Genomic DNA, 14,845 nt, shown 5'->3' with positions numbered 1-14,845 from the left:
GTGCAACTGGCAGCCTGCGGTCTCGTGGGCCCCGGGACAGAGCTGCAGGGCTGCGTTGCTCAAGCGGGCCTGGGCTGAGCACAGCCAAGGTGGGGGCGTCTGTGGTGGTCGCCGAGGTGCTCAAGTTCAAGTGCAGGCTGGTGTTTCCAGGCTGGGGGCAGGGAGATTTGCAGTTGGTACACATGAAGGCAAAGAGTGAGAAACCATCTTTGAAAGGATTCATGACACCATGTTCATGATGGAGGTGAAACACCCAAGTGTCCCATCAGTAGTGAAGGGATACACACAGCGTGTCCCCCATGTGCGGGAGCGTCCCTCAGCCGTGAGCAGGAGCGAGGCGCCCACACGCACGGCCTCAGAGACAGACCCCGAGCCCACGACGCTCAGGGAGGGAACCAGACACAGAAGGCCACACGGGGTGTGAGTCCACGTGGGTGACACGTCCAGAACAGGCTCATCCGCAGACGGGAAGGGGGCGCGTGGGAGCCGGGGGCTGGGGAGAAGGTGGGGAGTGACCGTTGATGGGGGCGGGGTTTCTTTAAGGAAGATGAAAAAGCCCTAAAGTTGCTAGTTGTGATAGTTGCACAACTCTGAAAATACGAAAAAGCCCTTTATTGTGTACTTCCTGTGTGGCATGAGAACTCTGTCTCACTGAGATGGTCTAGAAAACGATGCCTGGTTATCAGTCACTTGGCGGGTTTTGACAGCGTCCCCCAGCTATGTAAGGAGCTACCATGGATGCAGGGTGTCCAGGACCCCTCTGCACTAGTTTTGCAGCTTCTTGTGAGTCTTGATTCAGAAATAAAAACTTGAAGGATCATGTGCATAGACGGGTCTTGGCCTCCAGGGTCAGGGGCATATCGCTCTGGCCATTCGTCTCTCATCCCTGCGGGTCGGTCCTGCGTCCCAGGCGCCCTCTGGCCTGGCCTCCGGGCCGCAGCAGCTCTCCGCCCCACCAGCTTAGGGTTCCTGCAGCTCTGCCAGCCTGTCTGACGCGTTTCTGAGCCCGTGGCGCCACCTGCAGATGACGGTGGGGATTTCAGCTCTCCGTCCCAGCCCCTGGTTGACTACAAAGTGGCCCGAACGCCCAGAAAGGGAACCAGCATTTAAATCTTTGAATTGAATTATTTTTTTAAAAAAAGATTTATTTATTTGAGAGAGGGAGAGAGTGCATAGGGAGGGGCAGAGGGAGAGAGAATTCCAAGTCAACTCCTCACTGAGCGCAGAGCCTGACACGGGGCTCAATCCCATGACCCCAAGATCATGACCTGATCTGAAACCAAGAGTCGGACACTTCACCGACTGAGTCACCCAGGCGCCCCAGAATTGAGTTATTTTTAAATAACCTTTTAATTTAAAAATAATTATAGATTTTCGGGAGAGTTTCAAAGAGAGTTCCTGTCTGCTCATCGCCCAGTCTCCCCCATATGGCCACGCCTTCTGGACCCATGGTGTGTTTGTGGCGACCATGCACTTCCGTGAACCCAACCCCACTCTGTTCAGATTTCAGCGGTTTGCTCCTAATGTCCTTTTCCTGCCCCGGGACCCCATCCAGGACCCCACCTGGCATTTGGTCCTCATGGACCAAGGTCGGCACCTCCTTAGGCCGACCCCGGTGAGTTGGTGGGTACCCTGGGGCAGGGGCTTGACTCGGTTTCCACCTCTTCTTCACAGAATGACTGTGAGGGTCAAGTGATGTGGGCGAACATCTTTACAAAGCATGAAAGTTCACATGATTGTCCTACCCTTTCATCCATTGAGTTTGGGAGCCTTTGGAAAATTTAGCAGGGATGATCTTGCAAACTTCTCACAGACCGTTCTGGCAAATTGCCTTCTTAAGTCCCACCTCTGCACCGGGAGGCCTGTCCCTGAGGCTGGCAGGGCAGCCGAAAGGCAGGACCCCTAGAATGGTCTTTATGGCGGTCTGACCGAGAGCGCGAGACCCTTCTTCGCTGCCGCCACTGATGGACACGTTTCTGACCAAATGATGCCCCAATGAAGTGTTCCGTTTTCCTTCCAGGGAGCGGACGTGTGGTTCCTGAACCTCGGCGCTGAAGGCAGCTCGGCTTCGTGCACAGGTCAGTGTTGTGATGTTTCCTGCCTCCGCTGTCGAAGCGAACGTGGGGTTCAGTTGTCCGTTCTGGGCAGGGGAGAGAGGGAGGAGCTTGGCTTCGTGTGGAGGGTAGCCCGTCCCAAGCCACTGCCCGGAGCAGAGCCAAGTCTCTGGACATGGCAGATCTCTCAAACCTGGTGCCCATCCTGGCGACTGAGGCACTGCGCAGCCTCAGGAGGACTCTGAGCTCGGATCCTGCTCTCTGAACTCTCTCCGTCCGTCTCATCTGTTGGTCTCATTCCCAAAGGGTGTTGAGTGGCTTTCATCCTGCGGCGGCCCCCAGTCACCCCTTCCACCCACCCACGAAGGGCTCTGCTGTCTCGCGGTGTTCTCTGTCCTGTGGTCTTTAGAGTCAACCTCGGTTTCCGGAGGAGATTCTGATGGAACTTTGATTAGGGTTGTGTTTCATTTGTCAGTACATCTGAGGGCCATTGGATGTCTTTATAACGTTGGATATTCCCAAGCTCTGTGTGCGCGTGTTTAAATGAAAAAATGTTAGAAGAGGAGGCAGATCCTGAAGACGCACATCCCGTGGGTCTGTCTCCATGAAGTTTCTAGAAAAGGCCCGTCTGCAGGGACGGGAAGGTGCTTGGTGGCCGCCAGGGGCTGGGGTGGGAATGGGGACTCGCTGTGGGGGGTGGTCGGGCGAGCTGGTGCCCTCACCAGAGACTTCTCACCTTGTGTGCTTCCGACGGGCGCGTTTTAGGGCCCATAACGTGCACCTCAGTAAGGCTACAGGAGACATGGTTGGGTTCGGCTCGGGAGAGAGACCATGTCTGAGGACAGAGGCCAGGAGCCTCGATAGGAGCCCTGGGCCAGGTGTGACATGTGGGTGCCCAGCGGGTCCCACACAGGTGATCTCCCGTGTGGCGTCCATGTCCCAGAGTCGCCAGCCAGGGGGGCGTTCGGAGACCACCCACAGCGGCCGGGTAGAGGTGGACTGGCGTCCTGCAGAAAGGACAGTGCAGACAAAGGAGAAGCAAGGCCACTAAAGCCCCCGCCTGGTGACGGCGTGCCAGCCCCGTGACTGCGTGCTGACGTCTTGGTGAGCGTTCTGCCCCTGTCCCTCCATGAGTTCCATCCACACGCGTGATTCTGGATAAATAGGATTTACTCTTTAATGTGCTCCTCCTGCTCGATGGGCTGCTTTCCTTGTCAGTAAACCTGCATTTCCCTCATCTTTCTTGACGCCCACTTAGCATTCCCCATCACAGGCAAATTGTTAGTCACTCCTTTTAAAATAATTTTACAGTTGATTTAATTGGTCTGTGGGGGTGTTTGTTTTCCTGTTTTTCTTTTCTCTCTCTTTTTTATATTCTGTGATGAATGTGTTCGTGCAAACGTTGTGCGTCCCTGGCCGGTTGTCATCGGGGCTGAACTCCCATACGTAGGTTTGCCGTGCGTGTGAGAGAGAGGGAGAGAATCAGGCTGTGCTGGCTTCCTCTACCCACAGCCGCTCGCCGTCTGCGAGGCCATCTGCCCGGCCAGTTTCAGTGCTGCGGGGGCAGGCTGCTGGGGATTTCTGCGTTTCCCCCAGCTGTGCCTTCTGTGAGCGCCCTCGCTGACCTCCCTGGTGGGGGTCTGTCCCCCTCGTTGGCGATGTTCTTGAGCTCTTCATACGCGGTGTTTGAGCTTCCCGTCTTTCTCTGCGTGGACGCTGGCTGGTGTCCGTCACCCCCGCTGTGACTTTTGCTCTGAGCGGGTCGTGTGCCACTGTCCTCACCGTGGGGCTTTCTCCTACCGATTGAGTACACTGGCCTTTGTGTCTGTCTCCTTTGGCATCCCCCCAGATTTCAAGATGCTAGAAAGCAAGTCACCTGCGTTTTATTCGGGTTGCATCTTTTATGCTTAAATCTTCGACACAGATTCTCTGACGGGTCTGACCCCCGCCGTGCGGGCTGGGGTGGGGGGCACCGGGCAGCGTGGCGGGGGGAGGGGCGCTGGTGGAGGGGCGCAGGATGACTCCGTGAGCTGGCAAGCCGTGGGCAGACCTGGCAGGGGCTCGCCTGTAGGAGCTCCTCGCAAGGGTGCATGCCAGGCTTTTCCTGGTTCGGTTTTAACTACACAGTCACTCGCGGAGCACATCCTGTTTGTCAGGCGCTGTGTGAGGTGTCTGTGGGCGTCCAGCCATGCTAGAGCCCGGCCAGGGTTTACCATCTCTGAGCAGCCGGGTGTCGCTGAGCGAAGGCCCCCGCCACCTGTCCTCCAGCAGATGCCAGAGCTAAATGATGAGCAGGAGTTTGGGCTGTTGGCTCCTGGGGTGTGGGGCTGGGGGTCCAGGCCAGAGTGCGGCAGTTCCCGCTGGCGGCCACGAGGGGGCAGAGAAGGCCCGCGGCCTGGGCCTTGAGCCGGCTGTGGGTGGAGGTGGGGCCGGCGGCGCAGGTATTTCCGACCCTCCGCTCACCCCTCTTGGAGCTCCATGACCACCCTGACCCGTGCTCCAGGACATCCCCGCACCGAGAGTCCCTGGTCACCCTGTCCCAGGCGCCTCGCCCCCCGCCTTGCAGATCCCCAGCCTCCCCTGCCTGGGACCAGCATCTGCAGCTGGCCCCTTCCCCTCGGGGGGAGGGAAGCGCTGACCTCGCGACCTCGGGGGCGCAGGGCACCTGCAGCCCCAAGTCCACCCTGGACCCGGCACGGCCCAGTGGCCAGAGCGGAGGCTGTGGTACAGGAGCAAAGGCACAAGATTGGGGGTGGGCGGCCTGCACTCCCACCTCAGAGACTGCGTCGCGCTTCTGGAACGTTCCCCCCTCCCTCTTCTGGAGCAGCGGCTGGTGGCTCCAGCCCCACACAGCCCTTCCTCTGGGGCTCCCGTGGGCCTCCGGGGCGTGGCCTCTGGCCCGCGTCACACCTTCTAGTGCAGTCTCCTGGGTGCTCACTGCCTGGGCACAGGGTGGCCCTGCCACAGACGTCGTCCCTTCCCTCAGCAGGGGTTTCTGCGTGCCTGGGCCAGGCTCTGGGGAAGTGGCAGTGCCCGGAACAGGGTCCCGCAGAGCTGACGCCCTAGCAGGACCTGGGGACCCACTGCAGGTTCCCCACCTCAGCTCTGCTGACATCAGGCAGGTCACTCTCTGGGGCGTGTCCCAGGCGCTATGGGGACGCGGGGCAGTCTCCCTGGCCCTACCCACTGGACACCAGGAGCTCCTCCTTCCACGGTGGAAACAACCACGGATGTCCGCAGACATGGCCCAGGTCTCCTGGGGGCAGGGTCCTGGTTTCTCTCACACTGTGTCTTTAATGGGGATCCTGGCCACTGGGTGGGTCTTCCCGATGCCTGGGAAGCTCTGGGGGCTGGGAGCTGATGCTCGCCCCCTCCTGGAGCGGCAAGCCAGTGTTCGGTCAGCCTGGCAGCTGTGGGGGATAGCTCTGACCCCCCGTCCCCTGAGGGCACTAGACTTTCACCTGGGCAGTCACCTGGGCTCGGTGTTCTGGGCCCTCATGGTGGTAGCTTTCCTTTGGATAAGACATTGTCTTGGAGCTGAATCTCGTGTCCAGAGCCGCGATTTCCAGCATGGTAGGCATAAACTACCGGCAGCTCCGAGCACCCGCAACGGGGCCACCGGGGAAATGATATTTTGCATATATTAGGTTAAATCTGTGATTCCTAATTGAGGGCGATCTTGCCCCCAGGGGACACTGGGCCGTGTCCGGGGACATCTGTGGTCGTCATACTGGGGGTGTAGCACTGACTGCGTGGGGCCAGGGATGCTGCTCAGCCCCCACTGTGCTCAGGGCACCCCCACAGTGTGGCCCGCCCCCCCATGTCCATGGTGCCGGGGGAGGGGGAGAACACTCTGGACGAGGCATTTTCCAGCCTTCTTGCTCACGGCAGAGAGTACAAAAGAATTCCGTGACCTTCACACAGCAGAGTGTGTTGTTCTGATTGCTGCTCGTTCTCCTGAGAGCTTTTGAAAACATTCCTGCTGAAAGCACGGCTGCAGCCTTTTGTCTCCAGGGTGGCCCTTGTGAGGAGCGAACTCCAGCCCCAGCCTGCTCGTCAGAGCGCCCTGCTCTCCCCCTGCGTGGTTACCCGCTCCAGGTCTGTCCCAGGCGTGTGGAAATGCGTGCTATTATCAGTTTTTTCTGCGGACAAGCTGTTCTCCTGCAAGAACTGCCAAGGTCGACAGTCAAAACCTTAAAACATTCTGCTCGCAAAAGCTCATGGGGCTGCCGCCGCTTTCTGAACAGAAAACACATACAGAACATACATGATTAGGGGGCCCACGGTGCCCAGACCTTCTCCCTGCAGCCCGCAGGCTCTGATCGGGCAGACTGGGACACCTGGTGCTTCCCAAGGCAGTAGGGGCGGCTCACACAGGAGCGTGACCCTCCCCTGCAGGCGCTTGCCCTGGGCTGTTGTGCCCCAGGGGCCACGTGGCCTCGTGGTGGGAGGTCTGTGGCCATCAGACTGGGTGGGTGGGGCCGGGGATGCTGCTCAGCCCCCCCACAGCGCCCAGGATGCCCCCAGAGAGTGACCTGCCCCGATGTCCACCGTGGTGAGGGGAGAAATCCCCGCTGCACGGGACCCTCGCCTCCAAGGGGGAGTCAAGATCACACCTTCTTGTCCACGTGCGCCACTGCCTGGTTTCCACCCACACTGACTCCAGACCGTGTGGGCCAAAGTGTGCCAGAAGGTTATCTCACTGGCTGGCTGGTGCCGTCACCACCTGCTTTTACCGAGTTGACACGGGACCCCGGCGTGTTCACATGGGGCATTGCTGGAACCGGGGCTGCGAGAACTAGAGCAGCCTGGTAGCCACACAGGGGTGGAGACCACGCCTCCGTGGGCACAGGGACGTTGCTGGACAACCGCTCGCACAGTCAGCCTCCCTTGGGGCAGGGCATGGCGCACACGTGCCCTTTGTCATCCAGCTGCAGCCTCTTGACTCAAAACACACACAGGGTGACAGTCACATATGACAGGAAGGTGGGGGCAGGGGAGATGGGAGCCCTGTGGGGGGCAGCGGGGTCACTGCATCTTCCCAGGGCCCATTCTCAGCCTGATTCCCTTGGAGCCCATAGATTGGTGGCTCCTCATTTCCTTTCCTCCCATGTCTGTGTGCCGGGGCCCCGCTGGGCTGAACTGCTCATAGCTGCCTGCAGAAGCCCCTGGCGCAGGACACAGGACACGGGGTCCACGGGACAGAGGGGGTACACAAGACGGAGGGCTCAGGCACGGCCTGGGGAGGGCCTGCTGGGACGTGCTCAGCAGCGGGAGACAGGGAGAGGGACTCGGGGGGCCCAAGAGCTCCTATACCAACTGCAGCCTGGCAGAGGCCTGAGCAGGGGCACCAAATGCAGGTCCGTGGGTGGTTGGGGGCTTGCCTCTCATGGCCACAGACGGAATCACCGGTGGTCTCTAATTGTCCTTGGTGCCACCTGTGTGCGGTGGTAACTGGAGGTGAGGCCTTCAGAGGGGTGATAGTGTGGTTTCTAGTAAGGACGTATCTTGGGTCTTCATGCATGTTACCTGGCTCACCGCTCCCCAGACTTCGGAATGTCTGAGCAAGAGGAGCATCCCCTGTATCTGACCGACGCTGACAGGGACCAGAAAACCCCAGGGCCGTCTCATAGAGTGTGTTAGCGTAACAGGTAACCACACACCCAGTAGCACCGTGTCTGTCGGCTCCCGGTTCTGCAGGACAGCGCGGTTGCTGCTATTCTCAGGGCCTCACCAGGCTCTGCCAGAGCTGAGTGCCCATCGAGGCGCGGTGGAGAAAGAAGCCACCCCCACGTTCACTTCGGCCGTCGGCAGGATTCAGCTTGTCTTGCTAGTGGCCAGCAAGGGACCACCCTGAGCTCTCAGAGGCCACTCTTGGGTCCTGCCAAGCCACATGGTCTCCTCCACTGGCCTCCTCACATTCCCAGCCTCTCGCTTCAGGAAGGTCCCTGACCCTTTGAAGGGCTCACTTGCTGAGGCCGGGCCCACCCAGGTGCATTCCCTTTTTAATTAACTCAGCCGACCGATTTGGAGGCGTAGTTCCATCGTTCAAACCCCTTCTTCCGTACAAATCGTCTAAGCAGCGGATGGCATTTATCACACCGCCAGGCCCCGTCCACACTCAGGGTTAGTCCACACAGTGCGCTCAGCAGGGAGCAGGGATCTGGGGGCTCTTAGAATCCTGGCGGCTACAAAGGGGAAGAAGGGAGCAGAGTCACTCGAGACATAGCCAGGCCTGAGCCTCAGCCAGGGCTGCGCAGGAGGTGTCTTCCTCCTCCTTGTCCGACTTCCAGCCCCTTCTTGCTGGGAGTATTGCCAGGACTCTGGGGGGGTCAGGACTGGGGGGAGAGAGGGGGTGTCTGGAGAATGCACGGCGTATCTTGTCCCAGGTACACCTAAACGTACCCATGGCTTCACCTCATTTTTTAAAAGCCTGTATTTTGAAATAATTACAGATTTCTGGGAAGTTGCACGCTCTCCCACAGCACGGCCCCATGCCCCCTCCGCCCAGCTTCCCCTGGTGGTGGTATCTCTCGTCACTATAGTGCAAAACTAGGCAATCGGCGTGGGGACTGTGTGTGCGCAGTTCCCTGCCGTTTGCCGCACGCGCACACTCGGCTTCGCCCCGTTGAGGCGTGTGCAGGCCCGTCACATGCCCGTCAAGTGGACAGAACTCGTTACGTGCGTGCGCGGCGCCCACGGGTTCAGGAAGCGGGAAACAGACACGAGGTGTCTGCCTCGATGGCACCATGGGCCACGCCCCCTGCTCCGGCCTGTGCCCCCCTCCCCGCACAACTCTGGGGGGGCCTCGCCTGCCCCCTCTTCAGGCAGCCGGCCCTTCCAGGGGATGGGGAGAAGCCCACGTGGCAGGAGCGCCAGCACCAGAAGGCTCAGGTTCAAAGCCAGGCGCAGAGTCTGACACATAGGAGGTGTTCCCCATGGTGGGGGCAGACAGTAGCCGTGCAGCTGCGTCTTCCAAGACGGCGCCCCAGGAGGGCTCCCTCTGGTGTCACGCCCTGTCTAGTCCCTGCTCTTCGGGTGCGGGGAACCTGTGAATGGACGGATGCCACTCCCGAGGTTAGGCTAATGTGAAATGGCAAAAAAGATTTTGCAGATCCAGGAAGACCCCTAATCAGTCGACTCTGGGTTCATCAGAAGAGACGGTGCCGGGTGGGCCTGACCTAATCAGACCAGCTCTTGCAAGAGACCGGAAGCACGTCCTGAGTACTCAGGTTCGTGGGTGCGGGGGGCTGAGGAACGCGGACGGGGAGTTAGTGCTGACCAGGGGTTCGGGTCTGTAAGGTGAAAAAGTTGTACACGTCCATTGCACATCAACACGGATGTTTTAACACTAATGAACCGTACACACAAAACGGGTGAGATGGTTGTGTTTTTTTACCAAAATAAAGAGACGGAGACGGAGAGAGCAGGAGCTCAGCAGACATTCTGCGGCCTTGGCGAAAGCCAGTGGCCACGTCGTGAATGGTCAGAGCAGCGCCCCCCGTCCAGGAGCCAGCCCGGAAGTGGGGGGCCTCCGTCCGGCAGCTGTAGAGGAGAGCCCAGCACCCCCAGCCCCTTGAGGTCAGGCCGGCGAGACCTGAGTGGAGGGCCCCATTGTGTCCGTGTCACAGATAAGAAAACGGCAGCACAGGGCCTGAGTGACTTGCCCGGGGCCACGCGGGCAGTGTTTTGCGACGTTCAGATCAGCGGCGTCCGTCCCGGGGGCCGGACTGGAAGCTCCTCGGGGTCAGGGATTTTGTCTGACCACTCGCGGGTGCTTAGCGCGTGAGGGAACGGAGAGAAGGCTCCGGCCTGGTCTTCACCTGACCTCCTGCCCCGAGAGGGGAGTCTGTGACCGGGCCCGGTGACATGTCAGGGACCAGGGACAGAGCCCAGGAGAAGGATCGCATGCAGCTTCCTCGGCGGAGTCATCCCTGGAGCCGAGCTCTGAGCTCATTAGCCTCCTGGAATGTGACACGCTGTTCCCTGGCTCCCTGACTCATGTTCCTGCTCATCCAGACCTCTGCTCCTAGGGGAGCCGGGCACCCACGTGAGGCTCACGAAGCCAGGAGCAGCCGGAGGGACAGAAAGCAGGGTCCGGCAGCACTCCCGGTGGGCGGTGGGTGTTTCTGGCACTGGGCTGCCAACTGTGGGCGTGGGGACAGGCACACGGAGCACGTGGGCAGCGCCCGGGATGCAGGCTGGGGTCACACCCACTGGTCCCCCTGGCAAACCATTAACCAGGCCTTCTGTGTGCCGGGGCCATGGGGTAGAGCCAGCTGGCTCCCCGGGCACCGTGGACACTGGGCCGCGTCTTGGGCACTGGGGGCGGGGGTCAAGCAGGATCCCGTCCCCACCCCCTCAATGCCAGGAGCTCCCCCCCGACCCAGTCGTGACAGCCACAGACTGTCTCTGTGTCACTCAGGGTCCCCTGGGGCAGGACTGCCCTGAGTGAGACCCCAGCTGAGCAAACGGACGGTGACAGTCCTGCTGGAGAGTGAGAGCAGGCGTTCAGGGAGGCCTTCCTAGAGGAAGTGATGTCTGAGTTCAGGTTGATGATGCCCTGGAGCTGGCTGGGGGCAGGGGGACCTTCCAGGTGCACAGCGGTGGATGCTGGTGCCAGGACCGAGGGTGTAAGCTGAGGGAGAGGAAGCAAGGAGGCCAAGGGCAGAAGCTGTGCCTTATCCGAGGGTTCCAGGCCCACCCGTGGCAACGACAAACTGACCTTGTTTTCCAGATTAGGAAACCAGAGAAGGTGAGGGTGCCTAGTCCCCTCCAGCGGTGGTGGGCACAGGTCCCCGTGGGCCTCAGGCCAGCTCGGGGAGTGGGGTGGGCGTAGGTGCTGGAGCAAGGCCCAGGAAGCTCAGCCCCTCCCAGCTCTGAGACCCTCCGTCAGGCAGGCACCTGCCCCCACCCTCAGTTTCCCTTTGGTGCAACTGGGGTGACAACCACCCTGATGCCCAGGGTCATTGCAGGGAGTCGACGAGGTAAGCAGCTCCCCAGGCCAGGGCTCCGGATGAACAGGCAGCATGTCCCTTAGCCTGTGGTCAGTGGAGGCCACCCTCCCCAGGGACCTTCCTCTTTGGACTCTGCCTCCCTCCTTTCCAAAGACTGCCAAGTTCACCTGGCTTCTCTGGTATCCGAGGAAACACCAGGACTGAGGGAGAGGTCCCAGGCCCTTCGGCAGGTGGGTGGCGAAGCTGGACCCCTGCTCCTATCCCGGTACTTTCCCCTCTGACGGGGGATGAGAAAGAAGGGGCAGAACCGCGTGGACAGAGCGTGCCCCCTGGCCGAGAGCCCACCTCTCCGGGCCCGGCCTGCATCCACCAGGAAGGACCGCAGCTGGGTGGTGGTCCGTGTCCTGAGCTGACCTTGTTTTCCTGGTTCTCGGGGCAGGAACGGCCCGGCCCACAGAGCGGACCTCTCCACGTCCAGTGAACACCTGGGACACGGCGGGGTATGTGGGGGTGGGGGGGCTGGGCTTCCTGGTCCACTGCCTGCGCTCCCCTTCCTGGCACCTACAGGGAAGGTTGGCAGAGCTGGTCTCTGCATCCTTCCCAGAGGACCAGCTTGCTTTGCCGTGCCCTGGAGGGAGCCCAGCGGAGATGGCAGCTGGGGACAGTCACCTGCACCACGAGGCCACCAGGGCCACCATGTTTATGCACCGGCCATGTTGCACCACACGTGAGCGTTTGGAGCACTTTCTTTCTTTCTTTCTTTCTTTGGTGGTAAAATACACATAAAATTCACCGTCATAACTGTCTCTAAGCGCACAGCTCCGCGGCATGAAGCACACTCACACGGTCCCGCAGCCACCCTCACCCTCTGTCTCCAGAACTTTCCATCTCCCCACACGAAGCACAGACTCCCCACCCCCTGCCCCAGCCCCGGCTCCCACCCTCTCCTCTCTGTCTGTGGGGACGGGACTCCTCTGGGAACCTCCTGGGAGTGGGGTCCTCCTGCGGGATGTGTCCTTCTGGGTCCGGCTCCTCTCACTGAGCCCGGTGTCCTCGGGGTCCCTCCGAGTCATGGCAGGTGTCGGGGTCCCTTCCTTCCTGAGGCTGGAGCCTGTTCCCGCGTGGGGACAAACCATATTATGTTCATTCATCCGTCAGTGGGCGCCTGAGCTGTTTCCACCTTCTTTTTGGCGGCTGTGACTCAAGCTGCTGTGAACGCGGGGCTCCAGGTGCCTGTTGGAGTCCCTGCTTTCACTTCTTTTGGGGATAAAATACTTTTATCCTGGTTTAACACCTCACCCCAGCCTGCAGGTCACCTGCCTGCCCTTCAGGACACAGGGGAGCCCGGTCTGAGCTGCAGAATCCAAGATATGGCTTCTCCCTCCCCCACCCTCGCTTGGACCCACACACCCCTAGGAAGAAAAAATAGACTTTTGACATAAATACAGATGCCATGGGATGCAGGTTCCCAAGGTGCAGATGGTGTAGGACGAGAATGAACTCTCCCTGCCCCCTGTGCCCTGGGCCTCCCTGCCTGGAAGCAGCCATTACCGGTTTCTGGGTCTTTCCCTGGACATGCTCCGCCTCCAGGCACCATTTCTGACCCTTAATTCTTGCAGGGTGAAGTCGTGCACCCCTCAGAAGCACAAACGTGAAGCCACTAAAAGGCGTGGCTCAAAGGGAGGGGAGGAGGGCCTGTCAGGTGGCCAGGCCTGTGTCGCAAGGCTCCAGGGACGCTCACCTCGGCGTTTGGAACCGCAGAGGGCCCGCCCATCGGGGCCCAGGCCCGGCCTCACCATAGCAGCTGTTGAACAACGATAACGTGCCTCCATGTTAGGGGCCGATGTCTGTGTCCCCCAAATTCCTACGTGGAAGCCCTTACCAGCCGGCTGGTTCGGGAGGCGATCGGTGTTAGGCGAGGTCATGATGGTGGGGCCCCCATGGTGGGATCAGCGTCCTGGGGAGGCGAAGACGAGAGAGAGGCCAGGGCGCTCTGTCCCGGACCCAGTGAGGAGGGGGCCGTCAGCGAGGAAGTGCCTCCCCACCAGGGACCGACCCTGCGGCCCCGTGATCTCAGACTTCCTGCCTCCTGAACCATGAGAAGCAATGACCAGTTTAGGGCGCCCTGTGTGCGCTGTTCTGTGATAGCAGCCAGAATGCACTAATACAGCCCATCAAAATATTTTTAAAAAGAAAAGAAAAAGGGAAAGAAAAGCAGTCTGCAAAAGGCACCACACGGCAGTCACCCGAGGGCTGAGGGCCCCTTCAGGTCCTCAGAGCGGTTTCCGCACACAGGGTGGATTGAGCTGGCTCCTCTGTGAACAGTAAGGGTGTGGGGAGGGGAGACCAGAGAGGCACGTGCCAGTGGCCTGGGGTCACTGCAACAAGAACCACAGGATTTCTTTCTCCCACATTCTGGGGTCAAAAGTCTGAGGTCGAGGTGAGGCAGGGCCACGCTTGCTCCGCAGTCTCCAGGGGAGGGTTCTTCCTGCCCCCTCCAGCTCCGGGGGCCCAGCGCCCTGGGGCTTGTGGCCGCATCCCTGCAGCGTCGGCCTCTCCCTGTGTCTCTCCTCTTCTGATAAGGACGCCAGTGCCTGGGTCAGGGCCCACCCTAATCGTGCACGGTCCCTCATTTTAACATAACCGGTTACCCCCGCAGAGACCCTCCCTCTCTTCCAGTAAGGTCACTGCAGAGCCTGCTCCAGCTGCTTAAACAAAGCGCCTCAGACGGGGCGGTGTTAACAACGACTGTGTTCTCAGGGTCCTGGAGGCGGGAGGTCCGAGATCAGGGTGTCGGCTGAGGCGGCTCTCCTGGGCGTGCAGACACCATCCCCTCCCCATGTCCTCACGGGGTCGTCCCTCTGTGCATGTCTGGGTCCCACCTGCTCTTCCTGCAAGGACACGGTCATACTGGACTAGGGCCACCCTTGTGACCTCATTTAAATTAATCACCTTGTTGAAGGCCTTGTCTCCAAGTACGGTCCCACTGGGGGTTCGGGCTTCAACATAGGAATCTGGGGGACACGATTCAGTTCCTGTCAGTCACCTTCTGAGGCTCCCGGGGACATGAATGAGGGGACGCGCTATCCAGCCCACCAGGGGGGGTGGGGGGTGAACTCAGTCCTCCGTCGGGGGGGCTGTGCAGGAGGGAAGGGGGCACGGGTCTCCCCAGGAGGAGGCCCCGGGGCTCGTCGGAGTGGCACAGATGGACCTCTGTGTGCGAGTCACTTAGCCGAGCTGTGGCCTGACCTTCGGGGCGCCCTGCCAGGAGGGGAGCCCTCACCCCCATCCTTCACCCCTTTTATAAATGAAGGTGGAAACGGCTGAGAGAGGTTGCCCAGGGTCACAGAACAGCCTGAGCGCCGCCCACGACCTCCACCCTGCAGGTGGGTTCTGTGCCCGGCGCCGGCTTCCCAGCCAGGGTTGCCAACGGCACGAGGAAGCCCCCAGGGCCCCCGATGTGGCTGGCACCAAGGGTCTGGGAGCCCTCTGACCCCTGGGACGTCCCCCTGAAATCTTTGCTTTTGCTTTCATTTATTTTTTTAAAAAAGATTTTTATTTTTCAGCAACCTCTACACCCAACATGGGGCTCGAACTCACAACCCCGAGATCAAGATTCACATGCTCTCCCGACCAAGCCAGCCAGGCGTCCCTTTTCTTTTGCTTTTAATGGCTTGAAAGTGTTGCATTCTTGCCTGAGATCTCTCTAATTTGCTTGGATGGGAAATGATTTGGACTTTTCCCCTTCTGTGTATCATGTTGATCTTGAGGCTGAACGGCCCTTTGGGGTGGACCCTGCTCTGGGGGGTCGGGGTCGGGGGCCAGTGCGGGGAG

At 60.2% G+C, this 14,845-nt stretch overlaps 1 protein-coding gene across 2 annotated transcripts in view; it reads left to right on the top strand.

Moving 5' to 3' along the window:
- The window catches only part of GNG7 (G protein subunit gamma 7), a 120,400-nt gene that overhangs the window by 28,801 nt on the left and 76,754 nt on the right, over positions 1-14,845 (top strand). For both annotated transcript variants that reach the window (XM_027582598.2, XM_027582599.2), the window contains exon 2: positions 2,021-2,078. The gene's annotated coding sequence lies outside the window, so the exon portion shown is untranslated. The remainder of the gene's footprint in view (positions 1-2,020; positions 2,079-14,845) is intronic.

This window comes from Zalophus californianus, chromosome 1 (assembly GCF_009762305.2).
Source record: "Zalophus californianus isolate mZalCal1 chromosome 1, mZalCal1.pri.v2, whole genome shotgun sequence".
Lineage (NCBI taxonomy): Eukaryota > Metazoa > Chordata > Mammalia > Carnivora > Otariidae > Zalophus > Zalophus californianus.
Note: the sequence above shows the minus strand (reverse complement) of the source record. Positions and strands in the feature narration are given on the sequence as shown.